Consider the following 27,258-nt stretch of genomic DNA (forward strand, 5'->3'; position numbering starts at 1 on the left):
CATTTTATTAGGATAATATACTGGCATGGACTGAGTTTAGTTTAGTTTAGATTAGTTTAGAGATACAGCGTGGAAACAGGCCTTTCTACCCACTGAGTCCACGCCAACTAGCGATCACCTACACACTAGTTCTATCCTACACACTAGGAACAATTTACAGAAGCCAATTAACCTACAAACTGCACGTCTTTAGGATGTGGGAGGAAACCAAAGCACCTGGAGAAAACCCATGCAGTCACGGGGAGAACGTGCAAACTACACTCATAGTCAGGATCGAACCCACATCTCTGGTGCTATAAGGCAGCAGCTCTTACACAGTGCCAATGTGCTGCCCCACATAGATTGGCACCCATTTTCACCTTTCCTCCTCCCACCTATATTCCTTCCTTGAGCTTCAGGATCCTATACTCAAGGATTTGCATATAGGAGCAGGGAGGTACTACGGCAGTTGTACAGGATCTTGGTGAGACCACACATGGAGTGTTGTGTACAGTTTTGGTCTCCAAATCTGAGGAAAGACATTCTTGCCATAGAGGGAATACAGAGAAGGTTCACCAGACTGATTCCTGGGATGTCAGGACTTTCATATGAAGAAAGACTGGATAGACTCGGCTTGTACTCGCTAGAATTTAGGAGATTGAGGGGGGATCTTATGGAAACTTACAATTTCATAAGGGGTTGGACAGGCCAGATGCAGGAAGATTGTTCCTGATGTCGGGGAAGTCCAGGACAAGGGGTCACAGTTTGAGGATAGAGGGGAAATCCTTTAGGACCGAGATGAGAAAAACATTTTTCACACAGAGAGTGGTGAATCTCTGGAACTCTCTGCCACAGAAGGTAGTTGAGGCCAGTTCATTGGCTATATTTAAGAGGGAGTTAGATGTGGCCCTTGTGGCTAAAGGGATCAGGGGGTAAGGAGAGAAGGCAGGATACTGAGTTGGATGATCAGCCATGATCACATTGAATGGCGGTGCGGGCTGGAAGGGCCGGATGACCTACTCCTGCACCTATTTTCTATGTTTCACAATTCACACCTCTTCTATCCTCACCTCACATCTTTTGTCTTTTCAATCTGGCTTTTGTCCAGCCATCTGCCTATCACCACCCCCCCCCCCCCCCCCCCCCCCCCCCCCCCCCCCCCCCTCCTCCATCCTCCTGCTACTTACCAGGCTTGGTTCTGCACCCACATCTCGCCCAATTTTCTCCCCAATCAGACTGAAAAAGGGTCTAACTCGAAACATAACCTCTCCATGTTATCCTGGGATGCTGCATGATCTGCTGTTACTCCAACACTTTGTGTCTTCTTTTGTAAACCAGCATCTGCAGTTTCTTGTGTCTCCAGAGAATGAAAGGTGCTAGTTTTCAGTGACCTGGTGTTTCTTGTATCTGAATCAATGAAAGTTAACAACCAGGTACAACAAGCTATTAGGAAGGCATACAACAATAGAGATTTCCTGATCCCATTATATGGTGAGACCACCCCTGAAATATTGTGTGCAGGACACCTTATGCAAGGAGTTGTGAACAGAGTGAATGCAGGGAAGATCCACGGATTCCATGGATAGCGAGTGTCAAGAGGAAAGATGAAACAAGGCTTTGTTTTAGCTTAATTTTAGCTTAATTACGTTAATAGTCACGTGTACGTGTACCAAGGTATAGTGAAAAGCTTTTTTGTTGTATGCTATCCAGTCAGCGGAAAGACTATACATGATTACAATCAAGCCGTCCACAATGCACATGTACAGGATAAAGGGATTAACATTTAGTTAGTATCTTAGTATCTGGAGGTGTGTGTTTTCACACTTCTGTACCTCTTGCCTGATGAGAGAGGGGGGAAGAGGGGGTGAGACTCGTCCTTGATTATCCTGGTGGCCTTGCTGAGGCAGCGTAGATGATGTCAATGGAAGGGAGGTTGGTTTATGTGATGGTCTGTGCTGCGTTCACAATGCTCTGCAATTTCTTGCCGTCTTGGATGGAGCTGAGTTCCTCCTGCAGTTTGTGGTTTTGCTCCAGATTCCCGCAGCTGCAGTCTCTTGTGTCTCTATTTTCTCTGAAATGTGGAAGCACGAGAAACATGCAAAACTCGTTGGGTGGGTGAGGAGTCTCGGGTGTTTACAACTAACAGGTATAATTTCAAAGTAAGGAGTCAGCCACTCAGGGATGAGATGAAGCAAGAAGGTGGTGAACCTTTGTAATTCCCTTCCCAATCAGGCTGTGGAGGTTTGGTTGCTAAGTATTTTCAAGACTAGATGTAAAAATGGTTTTCAGATTTTAAGAAAATTAATGTGAGTGCAGGGGAGTGGTACTTTATAATTTATTGAAGAAGGACCATTAATCAAAGAATGCTTTAGGAGGGTCCTGACCTGAAACATCACTTATCCATGACCTCCAGAGATGTAGAAACCAGGAACTGCCAATGCTGATTGACCAAGGAAAGGCACAAAATACCTGAGCAGTGATGTTTCAGGTCCGGACTGAAGAAGAGTCCCAACCCGAAACATTACCTGTCCATGTTCTCCAGAGATGCTGCCTAACCCGCTGAGTTACTCCAGAACCTTATGTTCTATACAATATTTCATTTATTGAATGCTTGAGGGCCTACTCCTGCTTCTATTTCTTTCATATATTTTGGAAAAATCCAGTTAAATACCTGCGTGTGCCAGCTGGCCAAAAGAAAACCCATGTTAAAGAAAATACATACTTCATATTCGTGGAAATATACCCCTTATCAGGAAAATATTTTTAAAAATGCAGAGGGTTGAAATCTGAAATAAAATGGATCCCGAACTGAAAGAATTTCCACCTCAACTTTCATCAACACAATGCAAGTGTGAACTTTGTACAACCACAAAAAAGGGAATTCACTGCCTCCAGGCATTATCAGTTTGCTTTCGTCACGGATATCTCACAACCAATACACTTCTTGTCACATGGTTGTTGGTATTAGTGGGCGAAACAGCTGTGTTTTGTGTCTATCTGCGGATAATACAACGTGCTTTACTTGCCATTTTCCACATTGAGATGATTCATTGTGTATGAAGCCACCCACCATCATTGTGCAGCAGGAAAACAAAGTGGCTCCTTCTAAATTATTAATGGGCTGACGACAGAATGATTTAATTTACAATTCCTTTCACGCAGGCCTGGGTAGGAAATATATTTTTATATATTAAGCTTCAGCCTACTGAATGTTTTGCCTGACCTGCTTTCAACTAACTGCAGGAGTTATTTGTAATCTGAGAACAGTGCAGTGAACACTGAGCCATGTAACTTGACATGAACCTCTTGGACCTGTGTCACATTGCTGGGTGCACTTCTACAAGATTAATGCCTCTCTGCTTCACTGATCTTCTTTGAAGTTAACAGTGGGATTTTAACATTATTTAAACCAATCTCCCACCTTCGGAATTTCCATGAAGTAACAATTTCATTTTATTCAAATTAAAGACAGCTTCAGCTGCAAATTTAAAACTGTCATGAAATCAGCCACAAAATGCGAGGAAGACTGTGGAGTAACTCAGCGAATCAGTTCGTGTTCATAAGTCATAGGATCAGAATTAGGCCATTCGGCCCATCAGGTCTACTTCGCCATTCAATCATGGCTGATTTATCTTTCCCTCTCAACCCCATTTTCCTGCCTTCTCCCCATAACCTTTGACACCCATACTAATCAAGAACCTGTCGATGTCCACTTTAAAAATATCCATTGACAGCCTCCACAGTCAACGGTGGCAATGAATTCTGCAAATTTACTACCTTCCGGCTAAAGAAATTCCTCCATTCTAAAGGTACGTTCTTTTATTCTGAGGCTGAGCCCTCCAGACTCTCCCACAAGTGGAAACATTAGGCAGCATCCCTGGAGAACATTGATAGATGATGATTTGGGTCAGGACCTTCCTTCAAACTGATTACAGGAGTAAAAAAGGCTAGAAGAGCTGTGTCCTTCCTTGAACTGTTTTTCTTTGGTGCCGTCTGTACAGAGTTTGTACGTTCTCCCTGTGACTGCGTGGGTTTTTTCCGGGTGCTCCAGTTCCCTCCCACGCTCCAAAAACGTACAGGTTAATATGCTTCCGTAAATTGTAAATTATCCCTAGTGTGTAGGAAAGTGTTGGGGTATGGGGTGATTGCTGGTTGGCAGGGACTCAGTGGGCCAAAGGGGCTGTTTCCGTTCTGTACCTCTTAAGTCCAATTCTAAAGGATGACTCAAAACCACGACCTCCTGACTTTGGAGCAGCTGTTCAACGAACCAAACCACAGCTGGTGCATTAAGGAGAAGGGACAATAAAAGGAATTGTATTTCCTTTCCTATTGCATTCTTAATAAATGATGCAGTGGTATCTCTTCGGCAGGGTCTGGCTCCATAAGAAAGTGCCGGAACAACTCAGTAGGTCAGGCAGCATCTGTGGAGGGAATGACGAGGCAAAGCTCTTTATTATCACATGTACTAAGGTACAGTGAAATTCTGTTTTGTATTGTATAGCCAAACATAAATACAATCCCTGATTAAGTACAGAATGCATAGAAATAATCCACTGAGTCCATATACAAAGTTGCCAGGTTTTGGTGCCATTTTCAAAGTCCCTTGTGCAGGGCCCATTGCAGCCATCACCTCCATCTGGATCGTCCCACAAACCGCCGTCCCTCTCCTTGCCTGGCCATCCTCAGCCTTTGTGCCCCGGGATGCTTCCCGCAGCCGACCTTGAGAGCGCTGAAGGTAAGACCCCCGGTTCTTCTTACCAGCACTTTTTCTACCGTCCGCTACCATCGCCGACTCCCTCGCCCTCCTCTGGTTCCAGGTTCCCAGGGACGAGCAGGAGGCGAGCCTTGGACGAGGATCCCACTCCAAGCGGGTTCCTAGGTTTGTGGCAGGCGAGCCAGACCTGAGGACGTGGTAGAAGTGAGTCAGGTTGGGACCCTTCTTCAAACGTTACAAATGTGCTGTTGTGATGAAAAGAAGTGGGTTTTCCTCTTCTAGCTCATGTTCCCTCTGGCAGCCTTGAGAAATTAGAACTTTAATAGCTCCAGAGTTTGTTAAATTAATGCTAATGGCAAGCTGCACATTACAAAGACTGCTGCATTGAGCAAATATCAAATGAAAGTAAATCATGTTGGTTTAATTCAGTTTTGAGATTGTTGTTTTTAAAGTAAGGAGTTCAAGAGGCAGTCAAGTGTGGGCTGTCCTGTTTGCTGCTGCCTTGTCAGCCTTGTCACTGAACACTGAGTGGAAGCAATGCAGACCAAGCCATCCACAGTGAGTGGCACCACAGAAAGCATACTGTCAAGTAGCATCAAGCAACGAGCAACAGCTCTGCCCAAGACTGCAAGAAATCGCAGCGTTGCAGGTGTAGCCCAGTCCATCACATAGGTAGATTTCCCACTTTGGACTCCATCTACACTCCACGCTGCCTGGAAAAAACAGCCAGCACAATCAAAGAAAGACACAAAACGCTGGAGTAATTTCTGCAGTAAATTCTCCAGAGATGCTGCTGACCCGCTGATTTCCTCCAGCATTTTGTGTCTTTCTTTGGAATAAACGAACATCTGCATTTCCTTGTTATAACGTAATCACAATCACAATCACAATAATACTTTTAATATTTTGCAACATACGAGGAATTTCATTTGCCAAGTCAGTCATACAAATAAAAAGCAACGGAACACACAAAACACATTTTAACATAAACATCCATCACAGTGACTTCTCCACATTCCTCACTGTGATGGAAGGCGAAAAAATATTCAATCTCTTCCCTTTGCTCTCCCGCGGTCGGGTGCCTCAAGCCCTCCGTTGACGGGATGATCTTGACGCCCGTAGCCAGCGGCAGGCCCTATGCGTCGAGGTGATCAGTTCCTGCATCGGGAGGATGTCAGCTACCGCACGCCGGATGATCGAACCCTGCGTCGGAGCTTCCGTGACATTGGAGCTCCCGAAATCCACGGCCTCTCCTGAGACTGCGAGCTCCCGATGTAAAGTCCGCAGGCCGCGGTTGGAGCAATCCCAGGCAAGGGATCGACTCCGATGTTAAGTCCAGGCCTCCGCGGTGGTGCCCAAGATCAGACCAAGGAGGCCTCCAGCTCAATCGATGGTAGGCCGCAGAGTGACCGCAGAATGCGTCCCGGAATATAATCGCATCTCCGGTAAGATAAGAAACTGAAAAAAAGTTTCCCCCTCCCCCCCACATAAAACAAACCGGAGAACATTTACACAGACTTTTCACACACACTAAAAATTAAAAAAAGACGAAAAAACAAACAGAATTGTCCCACTCTGGTCATTCCTTCTCCACGCTCCCATCCGACAGAAGGTACAGAAGCTTGAAAGAGTGCAACACCAGACTCAGGAACAGCTAATTCCTCTCCATTATCAGGCTTTTGAATAGTCAATAGTCAATAGTCTATTTATTTGTCATTCTATTTATTTGTCATTTGGACCCCTGGAGGTCCAAATGAAATGCCATTTCTTCCATAAGGTAGGCTACTGTCTGATTCACCTCTACCCCATTGCGGACATTGGACTTTATCAACATAACTGATATGCTACAATGCTACAAATATTTTGCATTCTGTATTTTCTCCTTTGCTCTATCTATTGTACTTGAGATTGATTTGATTGTATTTATGTATGGCATATCTGATATGGTTGGAATGCATGCAAAAGACAACGAGAACAAGATAATAAAGCAGCAAATACGTTAGGAAACCCAGAAAGGTTCTATTGGCACGTGAACACAAAAAAGAAATAGGAAAAGAGATAGAAATGTTTAGGGACTGTTACAAAACATTACTATGCTTCCCCCTTTCTGATCTAATGGATTTGAGAAAGTTGTTTTATTGAGCAATTAGTAAAAAGGAGAAAAGATTTTGCATGATCAAGTACACGTCTCATAGATGTACCTTTAGTGAAAAGCCCTGCCAATGTAAATGTAAGAGTCAGCAATGGTCCTTAATACCACTCATGACCACTGTTCAAAAGGAAAAGTTACTCTATTGATCTAAGAAACAAATAGTTCGGTAGCCAAACAGTGCTTTCACATTCTTTCTGCTGTTGTGGAAACCTGGCAACAGTAAATGTAGGAGTATTTTCCCTGTTTTATGGCACTTTTCTCAAGTGGGGTCCTTTTCTCTCAGGGATAAAATTCTCAGTGGGGGAAGGGGGGGGTTGTTGGGGGGAGGGGGTGTGTGGGGGGGGGGAGGGGTATGTGGGTGGGGGGGGAGGTTGTAGGGGGAGGTGTGTGTGGGTGGAGGGGGAGGGGTTTGTCGGCGCGGGAGGGGTGTGTGGGCGGGGGGGAGACACCATTGTCTATTAAGAATGCAGTCTGTCAATTCCACCATAGATAGACACAAAAAGCGCGTTAGGCAGCATCTCTGGAAAAAAGGAATAGGTCTCGATTCGGGACGAGATCCTTCATCAGACTGAGAGTCAGAGGAGAGGGAAATGAGAGATATAGAAGGTACATGGAACAAATTAATGAAATATTTGCAAAAAAAAACACGGAAAGATGGAGCCCACAGTGGTCCATTGTTGGCTGTGGGGAAGGTGATAACGATATTGAAATTACCTTTGGTTTGAAAATTCTGTCGGAAAAATAATTTGGTAATTGCGAGCCTGAAAATCTCGAGCACCTAATCCCCATTTCCCCTTTGGCACAATTGTTTTGATAATGGAATTTTTTATAATGTGAGGTTTCCTAGGAAGGCAACTATTGTGTTGCAGCAGAACTCACTGTACTAAACGAGTACTTTACTTCAGTCTGTACCAAGGATGTATACTCTGCTGAAGTCTCAGCTGAGGAAGATATAGTTGTGATTCTGAATTGGCTGAAAAGTAGAGAAGGTGCTCGAAAGGCTGGTTGCACAATGTGGATACTTCACCTGGTCCAGATGAGATGAAGACCATGTTGCAGAGGGAAGGAAATTGCAGAGGCCCTGGCCATAGGTTTCCATACATCTGTAGATTAGAATTGTACATAACAATCAGAAAATGACAAATATTACTCCCTTGATCAAGAAATGGATGCAAGGAAAAATCATAACTACTAACTAGACTAACCTTGATGGTAGTTCGAGAAATAATTATCAGGGAGAGAATTAGCAATCATCTAGACAAGTGCGGATTGATTAAATAAATAAGGGTTTAAGAGACATTTGGACAGGTACATGGATAGTTAAGGTTCAGAGGGAAATGGATCAAATGCAGGCAAATGGGTCTAGTTTAGAAGGGGAATACTGGTCGGCATGAATGAGTAGGGCTGAAGGGTCTGTTTCCGTACCATATGACTATGACTCTAAGTCTGATTTGTTGAAGACAAATCAGATCGGACTTATCTCAGATTCAATAAAGAGGGTTTTTTTTTTGATAATGTGCCATATTTGTTTGCTTGACATCACAACTGAAAGCCTCGGAATAAAATGATCTGTGGCAGCATGGCTTAAAAATTGGCTAACTAACAGGAAATGGGTCCATAAGGGTTGTTTTTTGGATTGATGGGAAGGGTACAAGATAATTCTACAAGGGGTATATTAATCCTGACCTCGTGTGCTGTCTGCATGGAGTTTGCATATTCTCTCTGTGACAGTGTGGGTTTCCTCAAGGTGCGGCTGTTTCCTCCCACATCCCATAGACATGTGGGTTTGCAGGTTAACAGGTTAATTGGCCCTCTGTAAATTGTCCCTCCTGTTTCGAGGATGGATGAGAAGGTGGGATCACATAGAACTGGTGTGAATGGAACAGACCTGTTGCCAAACCAAAGCTGAGAGTAAGTATGAGCTTGATGGGCCCCACGGCCTCCTTCTGCACTGTAAATATTCTATGATTCTGTAATGATTCCGGCCGGTAATGTTAAATGTCCACCGAGCTTCACAGCCGTGTATCTCTGGCTTATTAAAAGTTGTCTCCACTCCTTCTGCCCCCTTCTCCCCCTTTCCCCACCCCACCCCACCCCCTCTTTTAATGGTGCTAGCTGTCTTAATTACAGCACCAACCTTTCTGTTCATCGCGGTGTGTGTCTGTATCACCTTGGCTTTGCACCGTGTGAATTTTTTAGACAGCGCTGCCCCCGCTTGCCCTGTCCCCCGCCTGCATAACGGGCTGATGAAGGAAGCGATGTGTGTGTGTTCCACTCTGACATTTGCCGTTCCAGTTGCCGGTTTTTCAGGCGACTGCCAGCAACTTGACAGTCGCCGGCAGTCTGCTGAAAAATCGCCAAAGTGAGACAGACCCATTGCGATACGATACAATAGAACTTTACTGCTTCCACAATAACAATTTAATGACTGCTAGTAAATGTGTTGTGAACACAAGAACTGCAGATGCAGTTACACACAAAAAGACACAAATTGCTGGAATAACTTAGCAGGTCAGACTGCATCTCTGGAAGACATGGATAGGCAACGTTTCAGGTTAAGACCTTTGTACAGGCCTTGTTAACATCGATTTGTGTATATGCAACAGGCAAAATAAAATACTTTTGTTTTCTGTCGGTTTGTATCATATATGAAAATGTCCAGTCACCTTAAGAGAGAACTTCCAAAGGAAGAATGGTTCCGACCCAAAACATATCTTATTCTTTCTCTCTAGTGATGCTGCCTGGCCCACTGAGTTACACCAGTATTATGTGTCTGTCCCTTCATAAGAGCCCTGTTAAAAGTTAGTACACTGCTGAAGAAATGAATTCCATTGGCCAGACAAGTATTTCTGTCATTAGCAATGTGCATACAAACTTAAATAGACGCAAACAAAAAACTGTTCCAACCTGTCTGGTCATGTAGTGAACAGTACTCCCCATTATTATAAATATAATAGGTGTGCTCTAAATTCCATTTCGCAAAGCTGAGGACTGGAATGTGTGGAATTGCTATCTGCTGACTTGTAATTTGAAGCAATGAAAGGCAAAACTAATGTCTCTCCCTTCCAAAATATTCACTTACTTTTGCCACAGGCATTCTTACATATGAAACTCACCTTCATAATACAATCGCATAGCAGCATGGTTAGGTTTCCTCACGTCACTCCAAGGGAGTTTTCAACCTATCTACCTCCACCACGTCCCCTCCCCCTTGAATAAATCTGTCATGAATTGGAAACAAAAGGAACTGCAGATGCTGGTTTACAAAAGTAGACATAAAGCGTTGGAGTAACTTAGCAGATCAGGCAGCATCTCTGGAGAACATGGATAGGTGATGTTTCCGGTCGGGACCCTCCCTCAACCTGATGTCAACTAAACGATTCCTCATGTGAGCAAAATGAATTTGTCGTTCAGAAATTTGTTCGCCTAATTAAATCTTTTTATCCAGGACATAAATTCATGATAAAATATTGAAAGACAAATACTTATGTAGAAAATATCATTTGCAAAGTAAAGTCATGAGATGAGTGTGAAGTCCATGGTTTTTCTTCCCAGTGTGTGCCATGTGGTATGGCATCGTACATAGAGTCATGGAGCTTTCCAGCATGCAAACAGGCCATCTTGCACAACATGTCCATACTGACCAGGTTGGCATACTGGGCCAGTTCCATTTGCCTGTATTTGGCCCATAATCCCAATAAACCCTTCCTCTCTATATATCTGTTCAAATGTTTTTAAAAAGCTGTAATTATATCCACTTCTATAGCTTTCTTTGGCAGCTCATTCCAAATAGGGACTACACTCTGTATGAAAATGTTGCACCTGAGATTCTGCTTAAATCTCTCCCCTTTCACCTTAAGCCTGTGCCCTCTAGTTTTAGAATCCTCGACCCTGGGAAAAAGACAGTGAGCATTCACTTTACCCTTTGTACATCCCAATAAGGTCATGTCTCAGCCTCCTAGCCTCCAAACAAAGATATTCAAACTCTCCCTAAAACCCAAGCCCACATCCTGGCGACATCCTGGTGAATCTCTTCTGCACCCTTTCCAATTTAATAGCATCTATCTATCTATCTATCTATCTATCTATCTATCTATCTATCTATCTATCTATCTATCTATCTATCTATCTATCTATCTATCTATCTATCTATCTATCTATCTATCTATCTATCTATCTATCTATCTATCTATCTATCTATCTATCTCTATCTATCTATCTATCTATCTCTAAAACTCTCAACTTGATCATTTCCAGGTCTGCGTTGTAATTAAATTTGCGCAAAAACGATCCCCACAGCACTACGATTTTTCGCCACCTTACTCACCATTCTCCTCTACTGCAAGTCAAATAAGTTTAGTTCCGATCGGTGAAATAGTACAAAAGTTATGAAGGTTTTGAAGGTTCCCCCTCCCCACACCCCCCTTCCCCCACTTCTAGCAGGTTTAAAGTTAGCATTATTGATATTCGCAAAACCAGGTAAAATTTACCAACTCATCTTTTACAATAGGAAGAACACACCCAAATTGCTTGAGTAACTCAGAGGGTCAGTCAGCAAACTGGAGGACAAGGATAGATGACTTTTCAGGTCGGAAACTTCTTCAGACTGTAAGTGTTCTGCACCAGATGCCAGCATCTGCATGTATCTATGTTTGTATCTACATTTCCTAATGGAGAATTCATCATTTTCTCCCTCTCGTTTAATAGTCTTTTAAATCTCTGTAACCATTCCATGCCATTAGGATATAGAAACATGGAATTGCAGATGCTGCTTTACAAAAAAAATCACAAAGTGCTGGAGTAACTCAGGTCAGGTAGCATCTATGGAGAAGATAGATAGGTGATGTTTCGGGACGGGTCGGCCAGCCTGAAGAAGGGTCCCGACCCAAAACATCGTGTATCCATATTCTCCAGAGATGTTGCCTGACCTGCTCATTTACTCCAGCACTTTGTGCCTTTTTTTCATACTATTCGGAATATTAATTGCTGCTGGTGAGGAGGCATGTGATAACAAATTGCCTCTCCTTTAATATATCCATTATTGACAAGTGGTATAATGAATGGCTTCTGTACTTTCTGCTCGATGGGAGCAGGGAGAAGAAGGAATGACTGGGGTAGGGAATATTGTTCTCTTCCATGTATTGATGAAGAGGAGTTGAAATGGTTAACAACCGGGAGAGCTTTGTCTGGCTGAGTGCAAATGTTCATTGAAACAGTCACTGAGTCTACCCTTGGTCTCACCGATGTAAAGGAGGTCACATCAGATGGCCTTGTTTGCCTGATGTTCCTCTGCCCAAAACCAGTGTCCCGACTTGAAATCTCTGGCTGGTATGGAAATTGGCCTGTAGGATTAAAGTGGACCACTCTTCCCAGAATGACTTGGGTATGAAAATTCCCTTTACAGAGCAATTCTGTTGTAAATATCCTTCCACTAAATTTGTTGGGACGACCAGATCACCTTTTTGAGAACGCAGCCCATGGAACGTCGAACAGTACAGCACCGGAACAGGCGTCTCGATCCACAATGTCTGTACCGAACATGATGTAAGACTGTCCCTTATTAGCCCACACATGATCCATATTCCTCCACTCCCTGCATCTCCACATGCCTATCCAGAGTCTCTTAGCAGTGCATTCCAGGCATTAACCTCTCTCTGTATAAAAATACTTACCCCCCACGTCGCATTTCAATTTTGACCCTTTCACCTTAAAACTATGCTTTCTGGTATTTGATATTTCCATCCTGGGAAAAAGGTGCTGACTAACTGCCATACTGTTTATTTAACAATTATTTTTGACATGCTATTTTTCAAAGTCTCTTTTGACATTCTATTCTTCAAAGAACTCACTGTGTTCCACATTGCTCAGGCCAATGTTGTTCTGTGCTATGGTGGGGCAAGGTCTAATTGATATCTGAAGACCCACACATGTAATTCATGGTCATGACTTTGATTTCATTTTACAAAAGATTTATGTTGAGAAATCTCCACAGAAAAACAACCAGAAGGCTACAAAAGGAGCTTGAACAAAATTAAAAACTCTTTCTTAGTAATATATTAAATGTTATAGTCATACAGCACAGAAACAGGCCCTTTGGCCAAACTTGCCCATGCCGACTAAGATGCCCCATCAGCACTAGTACCACCTGTCTGTGTTTCCATCCATGTACTTGTCCAAATACCTTTTAGATGCTGTTATAGTACCTGCCTCAACTGCCTCCTCTGGCAGCTTGTTCCATATACCCTTCACCATGGATTCTGCGATACAAATTGTTCTGCGATACACATAATAATATGCTTTAGGGATCATTGTAATGATATACAAATCTATTGTGTCAGATCTCCGCCACAAGGTTTCAAATTTCACCTGAGTCACAACTGGGCCGACTGCCAAAATACCATAATCATAAGAATACAGATTCAAAACCACCAATCAGGTTTAAAACAAAACCCACGAATGGCAAAAGCGACTGCAGAACGAGCTACCAATCAGATGATCGTTGAGCTGAACTGATTATGTTCCTCCAAAGATAAAGCCCAAAATAAATAGAGCTCAAAATTAAATCACCTTTCCACATGTGAAAACCAATACACCATGAGATATCAACAAACAGAAACCCATACATAATATTGCAGAAAATTCTTACCCTTATTCAGTAGACAGGATTACGTTTGGAATTATGTTTGAACAAAGTAAACACCAATGTTGTAAGCTGCAATCTGTGACCATAAACATTTCTCAAGGCATCCTTGCAACAGCATTTGCTCTTAATCATATTTTTTGATCCCTTTATTGATTCCACAATGCCAGTGGGAGTTTTTTAGTGCCATAGTCACTTCTCATCTGCCCGCGAGTTTACACTTATTTTCGTAATCTATGGCTCTTATTTTGACCCTTTGAACACTGGCCATCCTTGCCCCTTTGTATGCAGCTGGCAGAGCGTCATTTCGATTATGATCTTGGTTGCTGTCTGTGTGGCGTTTGCACATATACCCTTTGACATCCATCCCAAAAACATGTAGGTTAGTTGGTCTCTATAAAATGTTCCCTAGTGTGTAGGGAGTGTATGGAAAAGTGGGATAGCATAGAACTAGCATGAATAGGTGATCGATGGTCTTCGTGAACTCAGTGGGCAGAAATGCCCATTTCCATGATGTATTTATATTCAACTAAACTAAACTAAAGAGAAAAACTGTATTCGGAGCCTGGGAATGGAACAAGGTGGCAGATTGTGGAAGACAGGGCAGCAATTTGTTATTCTTTCTTGTCACTTTCTTGGCCGTGAAACTTTTAGAACAATGACACATTAATGTCTGCTTGAGGAATAAATAGAAACTGTGGTATTTTCAATTCTGTTCAGTTGTAATTGTGCAATGATTCAAATTCTGCATGCTAATGATTAACCAGGAGAGTACAAGCTTCTAAAGTCTTCCTGCCTTTATTTTGATTGTGGTGATGACTGCGAACTCTACCTTTAGTCCTGATCACGTGAGTGAACAAAGGTTCTCGGAGTTCAGCCAATATCAGCAAGAAAGAGTTAAGTTCATTTTCTTGGCGCTCGACGGCACCACAATATCTGGTGAAGGATTCCTATCTTAATCTATCTTTTCTCCAGAGTGAATTTCAGCTGTTGTGCTTTGACGAAGTTTGTTGATTTTATTTCAACTTGCTAAACTCTCCTGCAATGCAAAATATGAAAAAAAAGACCTTTCCCTCCAGCTCATTTGAAGCACTCCCTTCAGTTGTGTTCAATGGCAGGGTAGTTTTTTTCAGTTTTAGTTTTAGAGATACAGCATGGAAACGGGCCCATCGGCCCACCGAGTCCATGCTAACCATCGATCACTCATTCACACTGGTTTGATGTTACTCCACTTTCTCATTCACTCCCTACACACAAGGGGCAATTTACAGAGGTTAATTAACCTAGAAATCCACACGTCTTTGGGATGTGAAAGGAAACACCCGGAGGAAACCCACGGGATCCCAGGGAGAATCTAAAACTGGAGGGCATAGATTTAAAGGGAGAAGGGACAGATTTAAAAGGTAGCAAATAATTGGCACGGAGGGTGTCAGAGGAAGTGCCAGAGGCAGGTACAAGTACAATGTTTAAAAGACATTTGGAGAGGTTCATGGAGAGGAAAGGTTCAGAGGGTAATGAGCCAAATGTAAGCAGATAGAATCAGGTAGGCAACTTGGTTGGCTTGAACGAGATGGGCAGAAGGACCTGTTTCTGTGCTGTATGACTACATGAATCTTATTGCTAAACCATAAAACAACAAATGCTGGAAATCTGAATAGAGAATGCTGGACATACTCATCATGTCAGGCAGCAACTATGGAGAGAGAGATACAGAGATAATGTAATTGACCTGAGATGTTAACCCTCTACATTGCACATATACATTTGGTTTGCCCAGTCTATACATGGATTAATGGATCCTGTGGTTACTGCATTACCCCTATTAGATATGTCTCTATTTTACCCTGCATCACCACTACAATTTGGATGTCAATAAACTATCATTACCAATGTCTTCTGTTCTCAGCTGATTTTTAGCTCCACCCAAACTGTTTCTAAATCTACACTCTGATCTGTGGAGCCAAGGTCCTTTCTAACTTCAGGAAACCCTTACATTTGTTCTATACATAACAAAATGAACAAATGTGGTTTTAGCATAAGAAGCAACCAAAATGTTCAAATGCTATTAGAAAAGCAAGCATTTAAAACAGGGGCGGCATGGGGTTGGGCTCCCATATAATCATCCATATCACTGTTTTCTGTAATGTGAAATCACGAAATACGAACCAAAAATAAAATAAAAATTGACACACAAATTTATGAGAGTGAATTTCATTCTGTGTCACAGATTTTTGGGCAGTCTTTTGTGAATTGGTTCTTGCAAATTTCGGTTACCCGAATGGTAATGTACTGATATCATACCAGCCATTGGCTGAGTGTACTAGGGGAAAGAAAGCTGGAATGAACAAGTGGCTTCTTGGGTTGCGATCCTTCTTCAAACTGATTGTCGTAGCGAGAAGAAAGCTAGAAAAGAATGAGAGGGGCAGGAAAATAAGTTCTGGTAAGTGATAGGTGGTCTCCCATTCCAACTACCCCCCCCCCCCCCCCCCCCTCACTCATTCATACACTCATCTGTCCCTGTCCCCTTCCATCTATATCTGCCACAGGAAACAACCTCCCTGCATCTAGTCTGTATGGTTCTGTTAATATTTTATTGGTTTGCGTGAGAGCTCCTCTCATTCTTTGAAACACTAGCAATTATGTCCAATTGATCTAATCTTTCCTTGTATGTTAATCCTGCCAACCCAGGAATCAATCTAGTGAACCTTTGTTACACGAAACACAAAGTACTGGAGTAACTCATTGGGTTAATGGGCATCTGGGGAGGGATGTGTTTGGAGAAGGGTTCCAACCCAAAACCTCCCTCCCCAGATGCTGCCTGACCCATTGGGTACCTACAGCACTTTGTGTTTTACTCAGATTTCCAGCATTCCAGTTCCTTATGTCCCAACCTCTGTTACACCCCCTCCATGGCAACACTAAACAACCTCCTGTTCTGTTATGTCTGTCCATGTTTAAATCCCCTGGATTATTTGGTTTCTAATTGCGGTGAGGTTCAGCATTTGCATGCTGGACAGACAACATGTTTATCCATCAACTTGGTTAAATTACGAGCAGAAATAATTTATTGAGATTATGTCATTCTGCTTCCTGTCTGCTTGACTCACGTCCTGAGTTAAAATTGACGGCTTAAGTGGCTGTAACAAGCTCTCTTATCTATAAAGACCAAAGTAAACAAATATGCTTTTAGCATAAGCAGCAACCAAAATTCTTCAAACACTATTAGAAAAGCAAGCATTTATAAATGGTTCTCTGTGTATTGGCAACTTAGTACGGTGAATTGAACTTTGTTGAACATACTTTGTTAAACATACTTTGGGAGTTTCACTATTGGGAAAATCTGACAAATCTTTGTTAGGCAAGGTGATGCCTGGACTAGGGGAAGTTAGCTGGAAGGAAATGTTGGAAAACATGCCTACCCATGTACGTGTCCAAATGTTTTTTCAATATGAAACTATATAAGGACTGGACAAGCTAGATGCAGGAAAAATGTTCCCAATGTTGGGCGAGTCCAGAACCAGGGGCCAGTCTTAGAATAAAGGGGAGGGCATTTACGACTGAGGTGAGAAAATACGTTTTCACCCAGAGAGTTGTGAATTTATGGAATTCCCTGCCACAGAGGGCAGTGGTGGCCAAATCACTGGATAGATTTAAGAGAGAGTTAGATAGAGCTCTAGGGGCTAGTGGAGTCAAGGGATATGGGGAGAAGGCAGGCATGGGTTATTGATAGGGGACGATCAGCCATGATCACAATGAATGGTGGTGCTGGCTCGAAGGGCTGAATGGCCTCCTCCTGCACCTATTTTCTATGTTTCTATGTTACTCTATTATAGTTCTGTTCGAACTTAATAGTTTTGGATGAGAGTTTCTTTCACAATTCGAACCATTAGCCCTTTTTTTAATTTGCACTTTTTCTGTAGCTGTAACACTATATTCCACACTCTGCTTATTTTCCCTATTGCACTGCCTGTTGTACTCATCTATGAAGTGATCTGCCATGAAGTGAGCAGACAATAACATTTGTTTTCACTGAGCAAAACACAAAGTGCTGAAGTAACTCAGTGGGACAGGCAACATCAGTGGAGGGAATATACAGGTGAAGTTTTGAGTCCAGACCCTTCTTCAGACTCAAATGCAAAATTTTGCTTGCATGCCTGGTGTTAACCTTGATCCATTATTTGAAGGGTGGAAACAATAATTTTCAGCCATATGTTCTCTTTCGTGTGTCATATTGTCCCAGCTCTCCAGACATAGAGGACTGGCCCCGGAAACAACAAAACATCATCTGCTCATTCCCTTCACAGATACTGCCTGACCCACTGAGTTACTACAATATTTTGCTCAAGGTCCCAGCATCTATAGTTCGTTGTGCCTCCAGAGTTTTTCAGTGTATCTCCACATAGGAGTTCATAATAAACCAATTCCAATATCAATACAAAGTAAGAATTATTTTCAAACAGTTCTAGAAAATTTACCAAAATTGTTCCCTCAATTATAATAGGGATCATATTTCTACATAGAGTAGTTGAAACAAATAGATAATAGACAATAGACAATCGGTGCAGGAGTAGGCCATTCGTCCCTTCGAGTCAGCACCTCCATTCAATGTGATCATGGCTGATCATCCCTAATCAGTACCCCATTCCTGCCTTCTCCCCATTGCCCCTGACTCTGCTATCTTTAAGAGCCCTATCTAGCACTCTTGAAAGTATAGAGAGAACCGGCCTCCACCGCCCTGAGGTAGAGAATTCCATAGACTCACAACTCTCTGTGTGAAGAAGTGCATCCTCATCTCCGTTCTAAATGGCTTACTCTTATTCTTAAACTGTTGCCCCTGGTTCTGGACTCCCCCAACATCGGGAACATGTTTCCTGCTTCTTGCGTGCCCAAACCCTTAATAATCTTATATGTTTCAATAAGATCCCCCTCATCCTTCTAAACTCCAGAGTATACAAGCCCAGCTGCTCCATTCTCTCAGCATATGACTGTCCCACCATCCCGGTAATTAACCTTGTAAACCTACACTGCACTCCCTCAATAGCAAGAATGTCCTCCCTCAAATTAGGGGAGCAAAACTGCACACAATACTCCAGGTATGGTCTCACTAGGACCCTGCTGAAAGATCTCTTTGCTCCTGTTATGACGCCCAACATGCCATTCGCTTTGTTCACTGCCTGCTGTACCTGCATGCTTACTTTCATTGACTGATGAACAAGGACCTCCAGATCCCGTTGTACTTCCTCTTTTCCCAAATTGACACAATTTAGATAATAACCTGCCTTCCTGTTTTTGCTACCAAAGTAGATAACCTCACATTAATCCACATTAAACTGCATCTGCCGTGCATCTGCCCACTCACCCAACTTGTCCAAGTCACCCTGCATTCTCATAGCATCCTCCTCACAGTTCACACTGCCACCCAGCTTTGTGTCATCTGCAAATTTGCTAATGTTACTTCAAAGGGATTTGAGAGGAATTCAGATAAGCACACAAGGGTGGAAGGATTGGAGAATTGGATGAAGTAGAGTAAGAGAAGGCTCCTAAGAACACAGAACATAAAACAAAACAGCAACAGTACAGGCCCTTCGGCCCACAATGTTTGTGCTGAATATGATGCTAAACTCAACCCTTATTTACCTGCACATAACCCATATCCCGCCATTCCCTGCATATCCATGTGTATGTCCAAAAGTCTTTTAAATGCCAATATTGTATCAGCCTCCACCACTCCCCCAGCAGCATGTTCTAGGCTCCCACCACCCTCTATGTAATAAACTAGCCCCATATATCTCTTTCAAACTTTGTCCCTCTCACCTTAAAGCAATGGCCTTTAGTATTTGATATTTCCAGCTGGGAAAAAGGTCCTAACTGTCTACCGTATCTATGCCTCCATACTTTTATATACTTCTATCAGGCCTCTCCTCAACGTCCAAGTCTGTCCAACCTCTCCTTGTAGCTAATAGCCCTAATCCAGGTATCATTCTGATAAACCTCCTCTGCATCTTCTCCAAAGCCTCCACATCTTCCTGTGTGGGGCGACCAGAACCTGAGAGGATTGGATTGGGTAAACTCACAGTCTCTTGACCTGAGTAGGGGAATCGAGAACCAGAGGATATAGGTTTAAGGTGAGAGGGGAACAAATTAATAGGAACCTAAGGGGTAACTTTTTTCCCACAAAGAGTGGTGGGTGTATAAAACAAGCTGCCGTAGGAGATAGTTGAGACAGGTTCTATCGCAAAGTTTAAGAAACATTAAGAGACGTGCATGGAGAGGATAGGTTTAGAGGGATATGGGCCAAACACAGGGAGGTGGGAATAGTGTAGATGGAACACGTTGGTCTGTGAGGACAAGTTGGGCCAAAGGGCCTGTTTCCATGCTGTATGACTATGACTCTATACCTCCACGCAATACTTCAAATGTGGCTTAGCCAAAGCCCTATACAGAGCATTGTGACGTCCCGACTCCTCTACTCATTGCCCCACCCAATGAAAGCAATCATACCGTATGTCTTTTGTACCACTCTATCTACTTTTGTTATCACTTTCAGCGAGTTCTAGACATGGACCCTAAGAAGCACAAAGACTTTCTGACAATCGGTTAGGCCCATTTTTGTTTAGTTTAGAATTGCAGCATGGAAACAGGCCCTTCGGCCCACCGTGTTCATGCCGACCATCAATCACTAGTACACCAGTTCTACGTCCTACACACTAAGGGCAATTTACAGAAGCCAATTAACCTACAAATACACACGCCTTTGGAAAGCGGGAGGAAACTGGAGCACCCAGAGAAAATCACGCCACTATGTCCTGTGTTAATCTAATGTTTTCTGTGCTGCAAACATTATTTGCACAGCAAAACCTGTGGAAAACATATGGAAATTCAGAAGACCAGAGAGATTCATGTGTTAATCATTATTTATGCAACATCTGCATCTTCAGACAGTTTTATCTTTGGAGTAGCATCAATTTAGACTTTGATGATTTGGGAGCAGCAGACTGTTTCATCTTCTTGTCACTGAATTGCTACCTGTCACCGTGATGGTATTACCAAATGATTCACATCATCTAGTATCACTCGAGGAACGAGTTGTTCTTTTGCTTGTACCTTTTTGTCAAGAATGGTATTTATTCAAAACCTTTTTCACTTAATTTATTTTGTTTACAGCAACAGCCTTGCATGAGGAAGTTATGTCTACAAGTTATCACGTGTCCTTAAAATTATAGCTTGCAAATTGGATACCAAAAATAAAATGGATGCAAAAAATACACTTGTTTTGCTCTCCAGCGTTCTTCTATCCTGCTCTGAGTAAGTAAAAAACATCTATTTCACGACAAACTTTACTCATATTAGAAAGAAAATGAACTTGAAACATCTATTACTTAAAGATGCTGTATCTAATCAAGTCTGATTCTGTAAAGTTGCCAACTTCCATTGCAGTTTTTTTTAAATCACGTTACAGAATTACACTCTATGGATTAATGTTGCTACTATGGTGGTCCTCACTGATGGAAGTGCCTGCCTCATAATAATTATTATGTCCAGATTTGCTTTATGGAATCCACCTGAACTGTAATGAATCATACATCAATATCAAATGGTTGGAAAGGTCAAAGTTACATTCTGGCAGCTTCTTGTAGTTTTGAACATAAATTTAAGAAGAAGATAGAAAGATAACTGTCGTGGACATTAACTAACAATATTTTTAATGTACACATTTAAATTTTTCCTGTAATGTAAGATTAAACATTTCTTTCCATTGTTTTTTGTGCCTTGAAACATTGCATATTTGCTGTAAATTGCATGCTATTTCTTTAAAAGATAGCCAATGTCTATCCATTGCATCGTTTAATGCATATTTCCAATCTACCACATCCACAGCCCGCTCATCATAACTCTATAATAGTTTCCTTTATTTAGATTGAACCATATAAGTTTTGAATTTATCATATTGCGATCATTCTTTCCTACAGACCTCTCGCAAGATTATTAATTAACCCTTTCTTCTGCACAGTACTGAAATATTCTGTTGCCCTATTCATTCCTCAACATCCTGACCCAGAAATTCACCACCTGTATGTTCCAATGCAATGAGACAGTTAATTTCCTCAAGTTCATTTTCTGACAATATCTTTATCGAAGGACACACTAACAATATCATTTCAGGCTAAATCAAACACGATTAGCAAAGAGTAGAAACTTTGTCATACTCCTGGATATCTTATCAGACATAGGATGAGATTTATGAAGCGCAAAAGCACAGGTACATGGTAGGTACGGTTTAGAGGGATGTTGGCAAATCATGGACAAATAGGACTAGATTAGATGGGGCATAAGAGTTTGGTCGAAGGGTCTGTTTCCACACTGTATGACTTTGACTCGATAGATTCAATGCAAAATGAGATCTTACAGTAGACTTCAAATAGACTATAGGTATTATAACATCATTTAAAAAGACATTTAGGCAGGTATATGGATCGGAATGGTTCAGAGGGATGGTGGTACAAGCATAGATGGGGCATTTTGTTGGCACAGGAAAGTAGGGCCGAAGGGCCTGCATTCATGCCGTATGACTCTATGATTCTAAACCCAACCTAAATCTAAGCCTTGCCACCTTGCTCAGCTGAACTGGAGAACCGCTGGATCGTGGCTTCAGGGGGAGCCCACCGATCTGGTCCCCATCGTCTGAACATAAGAGGAAGCTACTGAGCCAGTCCCCTGCTCATTGGACCTGGCAGACCACCGGCCAGGAAGGGAGAAGCTACTGAGGATGGAGCCAGCGACGATGGGCGAGGCCAGAAGGAGAGGAGGGAGGAAACCTACAGCCTCCTTGTGCCCTGTGGGAGGCTTCTCCAGGGAACAAAGGTTGAAGGGTGAGGAGAGGGACGTGGTAGTCAAGGAAGGAGATGGCTCGAGGTCTGGGACTTGCCTGGAACAGGCACCACATAAGAACTAGAGCATGGACTTTGAAAATGGCGGCACAATATGGCACCTCTTGCATGAGGGCTCAGTAAACTATTTCTGTACACTTGTTAATCGAAAATCAGGGGTATGGCAATTCTTTACTAGGCTGATTGTATGGGGCAATAAAAACACCATTGAACCATTATTTACTATCTGCCTGAAGCCAAGACTTGCTAATGTGGATTTTACATGGAAGTACGCAGTCCTATGTTTTTATTGCCGTGACTTCCTTCAGGAATGATCACTAGTGTTTTTTTCCTTTTGAATAAAACATCAGCACAATGTGATCCAATAAAAGAGTTTTATTGCACAATCACGAATGTGTATTATTCCAGGAACGTGGATTGCATCACAGCAAGTAATTGTTTTGCGACTTCCATTCGAATGATGTCCTTGAATGCACACATGAGGCTACGGGTAAGATTGAATAAATGGGAAGAAGGGGTCAAAAACATGAATAAATGTAAAATTTGATTGGCGAAGAAATCAGATGGGAGATGAGTCAAAATGTTTTCACCCAGAGGATGTGAGGGGTCTTGAATTCATTGCCTGAAAGGATGTTAGAGGCAGAAAGGGTCAGCCACATTTGAAAGTGTACTTGCAGGCGTTACGGATCCAGTGCTGGGTGATTTACGATAAACTGCAGATGCTGGAATCTTGCACAAAATACAAAAGGGTCGGGATTCTTGACCCAAAATGTCAAATGTTCATTCCCTCCACAGATGCTGCCTGACCCACTGAGGTCCTCCAGCACTTTGTTTTTTTACTTTTAGTTTGGGTTTGACAGACACATTGGGCCAAATGGCCTGCTTTTGATCATTATTTTCCTTATAAATTTATGATTCTGTCTGAATCGGAGTGTTAACCTAGTACAGAATTATTAATGCAACGGAAAATGGGTTTGTGGCCAAAAATAAGTGCTTTTATTGAGGACATCCTGTCCTCCCTATGTGAGCAACCTGATTTACAATGCCTGAAAAAAATCACTAATTATAACTAATGTACATTCTTCAATAGGGCGACAATGGCCACAGCTCAAAACTTGGCTGTTTCTTCAGTGAAACGGGAGTCTGGAGAGGTCCAAAATAGCACCTATGGCGACCACAAGCATGCGGCATTAGATGCTGATGCAAGGAACTGCAGATGCTGGAGTACAAAAATCACAAAGTGTTGGAGTAACTCAGCGGGTCAGGCAGTATATCTAGAGAACATGGATGTGATATTTTGGGTCAGAGATACTGCCTGACCCGCTGTGATACTCCAGCACTTGATGATTTTTTTTCGGCATTAAGTGTTGTTACGGTGTGCACGGGGACATGCCGAACTCCCTAAGCCTTCTAAGGAAGTAGAGACATTGGTGTGCTTTCTTGGTCATTGCTTCGATATGGGTGGTCAAGGAAAAGTTGGTAATATTGACTCCTAGAAATGTGAAGTTTTCAACCATCTCTACTTCCGCGCCGTCACTGCAAACTGGGGTATGTGTACCCTAAGTCAACCACTATCTCCTTTGTCTTGCTGACATTGAGAGAAAAGTTGTGGTCTCAACATCAGGGCACAAGGTCCTCGATCTCCTTCCTGTACACTATCTCATCGTTATTTGATATCCGGCCCACAATGGTGGTATCGCCTGCGAATTTGAAAATTGAATTAGATTTGTACATGGCTGCACAGCCGTGGGTGTACAAGGAGTAGAGCAGTGGGCTATGAATGCAGCCTTGTGGGGCATCAATGTTGAGGATTATCGTAGAGGGTGATTGGGGTCTGTTGGTCAGGAAGTCGAGGATCCAGTTGCTGAGGTGAGTGCTGACACCAAGTACTGTGAATTTGGTGATAAGCCTGGATGATATGATGCAGAACTGTGAATAGGAGTCTGATGAAAGTGCTTCTCATCCAAATGTTCCAGGGATGAGTCTAGGGCTTGGGCAATGGCATCGTCCGTGAACCTGTTGTGGCAGTAGGCGAACAGCAGAGGATCAAGACCGCCAGGTGGACTGGATTTAATGCGTTCCATAACTAGCCTCTCAAACCATTTCACGATGGTGGATGTCAAGGCCATGGGACGGGAGTCTTTTAGACATGAGGTCTTGCCTTTCTTCGGCACTGGGATAATAGTGGTCTTCTTGAAGCAGGTGGTTACCTCAGAATGGAGTAGAGAGAGATGTTGGCAAATACTCGCGTTAGCTGGTCCGCACAGCTACTAAGGACACGGCCAGGAACTCCGTCTGGACCAGTTGCTTTTTGTGTGTTTATCTTGGGACTCAAGTTTGTCCCGGTCTTGTTTCTTGGCATCCTTGATGGCTTTGCGGAGATCGTAGTGGGCCTTCTTGTAACACTTGGGATCAATTGACTTGTAGGCAGCGGACCTAACCCGCGAGAGTACTTCATGGTTCATCCATGGTTTCCAGTTGGGTAACACCCGGATTGACTTTGTCAGCAACACAGTCTTTCACACATTTGCTGATGGAAAGCCCTCCAACCTACACTGCCCATACAATGTCAGCAATTTTTTCTCAGGCCAACTTTGAGGCCCTAGCAACACACAGTCAATCGTGTTGGGCAGGCCACAATGTTCGGTCACCCAACACCTGATACAATACACCACTAGAAAAATACGATAGTGGTGTTTGAGAGGCTTTTAGATGGGCACATAGAAGTACAAGAAATAAAGGGATATGCATCATGTATAGGCAGATGAGATTAGTTTAACTTGGCATCATGTTCGGCATAGACTTTCTGGGTGGAAGGGCCCACTCCTGTGCTGTACTGTGCTATGTTCTATGTTAACATCAGACTCCCAAAACAGACATAAAACACAAAGTGTGGAGGAACTCAGTGGGTCTGGCGGCATCTGTGGAAGGAATAGATATGCTACGTTTTGGGTAAGGACCCTTCTTCACCCAAAACAGACACTCTATTCCGAACCTTGCCATGAGAAGATATTACCAGGTGGACGTGCAAAATAATTCGAGGATGTGCTGGAAGTGCCCTTGAAGAAGTGCAATGTCACCATACAGCTCAAAACAGGTCCTTTGGCCCATCTCGTCCATGCCAACCAAGATGTCCCACCTAAGCTAGTCCCATCTGCCCACCTTTGGCCCATATCCCTCTAAAACTTTCCTATCCATGTACCTGTGATAGTCATAGAGTCAAAGAGTGATACAGTGTGGAAATAGGTCCTGCGGCCCAACTTGCCCACTTGGCCAACAATGTCCCAGCTACACTAGTCCCACATGCCTGCGCTTGGTCCATTTCTCTCCAAACCTGTCCTATCCATGTAACTGTCCAACTGTTTCTTAAATGATGGGATAGTCTCAGCCTCAATTGCTTCATCTGGCAGCTTGTTCCATACACCCACCACCCTTTGTGTGAAAACATTACCCCTCAGATTCCTATTAAATCTTTTCCCCTTTACCTTGAACCTATGTTCTCTGGTCCTCAATCCCCCTACTCTGGGCAAGAGACTGTGCATCTACCCGATCTATTCCTCTCATGATTTTGTACACAAGCCTTTTCAATGGCACTATAGAACCTGCCTTAACTACCTCCTCTGGCAGCTCGTTCCATATACCCACCACCTTCTAAGTGAATAAGTCGCCCTTTGGATTCCTATTAAATCTTGCCCCTCCAACCTTACACTTATGTCCTCTGGTTTTTGATTCCCCTTCCCTAGGAAAAAGGACTGTGCATTCACCCTATCTATTCCCCTCATGATTTTATATACCTCTATAAGATCACTCCTCATCCTCGAGCAGTGCAAGGAATAAAGTCCCAGCCTGCCCCACCTGTCTCTATAGCTCAGGCCCTCGAGTCCTGGCAATATCCTTGTAAACCTTCACTGCGCTCTTTCCTTTTTAATGACATCCTTCCTATAACAGGGCGACCAAAACTGAACACAGTACTCCAAACAGTTGCAGGGTAGTTTAGTTTGCCTTCTGCCTCAGTATTTTTGCTGCTGTACTTCAGTTAAATTCCATGGCTTCTTTCTGCAAGTTGTACTATGTGGCAGCTGGTATCCAACAATATTTTCAAGGTTAGAGATTCCAATTACAAGACTTTAATCTGCGCAGGCAGGCCAGGAACAAATTGGCCTGGATTATTCAGTACATGGCAAGCTGCCAATGCTTGCTGTTGATCTCGTGGACAGAATGAAGGCAGGCAGATTCTCAGTGGCAATGCCTCGCACTGCAGCAGGACCTACTGCACGTAACTCACATTACACGGCAGAGGGAGTGGTCAGAAAAATCCAACCCCTTAAACAGTCCAACAACAAATAATGCCACATCCACTGTCAAAGCCCACCATCAAAAACATTGCTAAACCATAAAGAAATTACACAAACAAATGCACCGTGTTTCACTGACATAATTCTGGAACTAATTTTCAACACTCCCTTGGATCTCAAGCGCTTTCAATTGTCAATAACTGTTAGAATTTGTTGGAAGCTGGTAGGTGATAGGTGAAGCCAGATAAGGGAGGGATGATGGGCAGGTGGATCGTGCTGGAGGAGAAGCTAGTAAAAATGAACCAAGAGAAAGGAAACACAGGTAGATATGTATGTGGGTGATGGACAGATGGAACCAGGTGGGGGAGGGTGATGTATCTAAGTAATATGGGGGTGGGTGGTGGAAAAGGTAAACAAAAGGTGAGAGACCCTGGGAGCACATGTCGGAGAAAGGTACACAGGAGGAAAGACTTACCTGAAATTGTACATTTTAATGTTCAATTCATTGCGAGTCTACAAGGAGAAACTAGCGTAGAAACAACGTGCTAAGGAAGAGCTAACGAGATGAGGAAGAATTTCTTTAGTAAGAT

The 27,258-nt window shown here is 42.9% G+C and overlaps 1 long non-coding RNA gene across 4 annotated transcripts; it reads left to right on the plus strand.

The window, feature by feature from the left end:
* The first annotated feature begins 2,377 nt into the window (after positions 1-2,377).
* LOC129699548 (uncharacterized) lies at positions 2,378-26,084 on the plus strand. Of its 4 annotated transcripts, none has more exons than XR_008723876.1 (4): positions 2,378-3,147; positions 11,356-11,453; positions 20,650-20,790; positions 22,106-26,084. It is a non-coding gene; the product is annotated as an uncharacterized LOC129699548 (long non-coding RNA). The 4 variants fall into 4 exon arrangements; XR_008723875.1 differs by lacking the exon at positions 2,378-3,147 and adding an exon at positions 4,361-4,906; XR_008723877.1 differs by lacking the exon at positions 2,378-3,147 and adding an exon at positions 8,212-8,756.
* The last annotated feature ends 1,174 nt before the right edge of the window (positions 26,085-27,258 follow it).

This window comes from Leucoraja erinacea, chromosome 8 (assembly GCF_028641065.1).
Source record: "Leucoraja erinacea ecotype New England chromosome 8, Leri_hhj_1, whole genome shotgun sequence".
NCBI lineage: Eukaryota > Metazoa > Chordata > Chondrichthyes > Rajiformes > Rajidae > Leucoraja > Leucoraja erinaceus.